The sequence below is a fragment of the Echinops telfairi genome, unplaced genomic scaffold, assembly GCF_000313985.2.
Source record: "Echinops telfairi isolate 266 unplaced genomic scaffold, ASM31398v2 ScPeMD7_5592;HRSCAF=6446, whole genome shotgun sequence".
Lineage (NCBI taxonomy): Eukaryota > Metazoa > Chordata > Mammalia > Afrosoricida > Tenrecidae > Echinops > Echinops telfairi.
This window is the reverse complement of record NW_022109491.1, coordinates 44,996,104-44,999,504: the sequence shown is the minus strand read 5'-3', so window position 1 is coordinate 44,999,504 and position 3,401 is coordinate 44,996,104.

Sequence of the window (3,401 nt, the reverse complement as noted above, 5' to 3'; positions counted from 1 at the left end):
ATAAGCATCTCAGCACTAGCAGGGGTCTCCACACGGCTGCTCCAGCACCCAGGGCTGCATCGAGATAGGTCCATGCGGCTTCTCCTTGGGGATGCCTTGTAGGAAGTCAATCTTGCAAGCTGAAGCAGGGACTGCTAAGGCAGCTGCACCCTGGTGCAACCATCACAAAGCAAGAGACCCGAGAACTAGAGAGGCGAGGCTCACCACCCATTTATCCCTCTGCCTTTCAATTAGCCCCACATGTGTTTATCAGCCAGGTTGGCACAATTAACTAACTCACTGTCCTGTAGGGTAGCTTTGAGTCTGAATCAACTCGAACCTTTAGACCCTGCCTTTCATCACTGTATTAGAGTTTACACCCTAAAGCCCTTCATTTGTGCAAACAGGAGTCTTAATCCAATCATGAGTCTTGACATTAGTTCAGATGCCACTTGAGTTGTTTTTTTTTTACCACTTGAGCTTTTGTAGTGCTTGCTGACAGCAAAGTGGCTATGCTTAGACAAGTTCAAGGCAAACAAAGCAAGGGATAGTTTACCTTCTGCAAGAGTGTTGCAGATGAACTAATTATTGATAGTGTCATTAATTTAGTCAGTGGCATAGAATTTAAAACATTTTGAGAAAAGGAAATTATACAAGTATAGGCAAGTTTCAGACAGCAGTACATGAATTTTTTGACTTGAACAGATTAAACTCAAGACATTAAACTCAAGTGACTCAACACTATTTACTCAAACAGTGGTAGCTGATGATAAAACAAAATTTTCAACACTCACTGATAAAGGTAGAGCCATGCCTACCAGAATAGTGTCATAAGAAAGCAAGAAGAGTATTAACATAGAAATTATATGATAATCCCAGGCCACCATTCATGGGCACACTGAAAGTAAGAAATCCAACCAAAGTCTAACAATCTCCAATTCCATAACCTTGGGATAGCTTCTCACACCAAAATGGTTCTACCTTAAGTCCAAGGGAGTATGTGAGTTCCTTAAATCTGCTACAGGTGAGTTTGAGGTAAAACCAAGTTTGCTTAATGGTGTGCCCACATAGAATCCTTCTGGTGTGGCCGATGAAGTTGTTGTGCACCTTGAAAGGACAGAGTCAAAAGTCCCTGTAGTCTATAGCACACAGTCTGGGTTACCAAGGGCTGGATAGAAACTAGGTCAAGCACCCAGTTAGAAACATAGACTCAGGGGCATTCTCTCCTTGGGTTCTATAGAAGTATTGTTAAATGCAACCCCCGCTCCACTGGGAGGTTGTTCCTCCCAGTTTACTGGCCAATATGAATATAATCCCCTTTTCCAAGACGTACCCCATACCCTCATCTTGACTTGGATTTCCAGGAAGGTGAGTTTATCAGTCTCGTAGGAGTGCTGATTTGCAGTGGTCTTACCCACAATGTTGTGTGGCAGCCAATGAACGGTCTTTCCCTCTCCCTCATCTTGAGAAACTGACCCCAACCGTGGAAATGGTTCTTAAGATGTACATGTAAAGTGATAATGTGGCTCATGGGTGCTAGGCAGTCTCTACCTCACTGCTTGGGAGACTGGATTATAAGATTACATGACCCAGGAGCAGAAGCCTGCCTTGGACGTGGTGTTTATCCTTACAGTAGTGGACTCATACAGTATTTGCCTTTTGTGATTGACTAACTTCATTAGGGTTACATAATATTCAGTTGTGTGTAGGTAATCATTTGGGTTGTTTCCAGCTTCTTGCTATTGTGAGCTGTGCTACAGTTAGCATGGGAGAGTATACATCTGTTTGTGTACTGTCTCATTTTGTTGGTGTATTCAAAGGCATTTCTGGGGTAAAAAATGGGAAAATTTCCCCAGCACCAATCCCCGTGCTCAATATAAACGGAGCTCAATAAATTAAGAAATCAATCTATGCAAAGCAAGGTCTCATAGATTACAGCTAGCAGTTGATCTATATTTGCATAAACAATTCATCAGCAATATCTTAATTTCTACATCATTGGTTAAATTATAAGTTATTGATGTTATCAATGCAATTGTCTTATACCCCAGGGGGTTGATTGGCAATGCTAATTTGCTTGTTTTGGGGGTGGGGTGGGGAGTCCTGGATGGTTTTCTTGTTTTTGTTTTTGTCACAATATGATGACAAAAGTAAACTAGAGTCCTTCATAACCTGCGGATAAGCAGGTGGATTCTGTCTGGGCTCATACTTAATTTTAGCTCCAATCGAAGAATAGTTAGTTCTTATAACATGGCCCTGATCGATCCTTGATTTCATGAAGAGCACAGTGTGGTGACCAAAGCAGATGGTGCCTGCATATCAATTGGAATAGTGTTTGGGGTCTTAAAGGATTGTATGCAAACACACAGCCATCTAAGAAAGGAGAAACAGTGAAGAAGCACACCAGTCTGTGTGATTCAAAGATGATGATACCACAATCCAAATATGATGAAGGGAACAGTATCAGAGCTTAAATTGTGAGCCCCCAATTTGTAGAAGACTGTGGAGGGTAGGTGGAGCCCAAAATCCACCTACAGAGTTATCTATTTAGATTAAACCTCTGGCAGATCCCTCTGGCCACAGGCACAGGACTCGACCAGCTTTACTATCAGACAGATTATTATGAGCTTGATTATGGTTCGTTGAACCATAGCATATAGTTGACCTCCCTCTTGACACAACTTGAATTTGTTCTAGTTTTAAATATTTCTCGCTAGTCCCATGACAGAAATTTCTTCTCTGGCTTTTTTCTTTAGTCTTTTTTTTTTTTTTCCTTTTTCTCTGGCTTTTAAAATATTGTCGGTGGTCTTTTCTTTCTTGCTCTATTTTGATTTTTATCTTGATATTATTATCATCTTCTATCTTCTTGTTTTGCTTTTGCTTTTTATTATTTCTGTTTAGTTTCCTGGTTTATGAAGCACAGAAGGAGTGGTTGCATAAAGACAATAACTCATGCAATGGGTTATTGGAGACTATGGGGGGAAGGGAATAGGGGAGCAATGCGGGAGGAGGGTGCATTAGAACTGAGTGTGATTAGGTAAATACAACTCTTTTTAAAAGTGATTTAACTAAGGCAGTTTATGATAGGTGAATATTATATCAAGGAAATTAAAACAAAAAACCCCAAGTAGACCAATGGCTACCAAGGAATAATTTGAAAAAGGATATCAATGGTTGCACAACACAAAGATTATGATCAATGGCACTGAATCCTACATGTAGAAGTTGTTGCATAGGAGGATGTTCTGCATATCTTTGCCACAACTTACAAAAATCACACTAATAACAATGTGTACAAGGAAGGAGAAAATCTTCTAAAATTCATTATGGTAATGATTGTGCAACTCTTATTTATATGAATGAACTATTGAATTTTATGATATGTGGATGAAGTGCCAACAAAACTTAAAACAAAAAAGGTA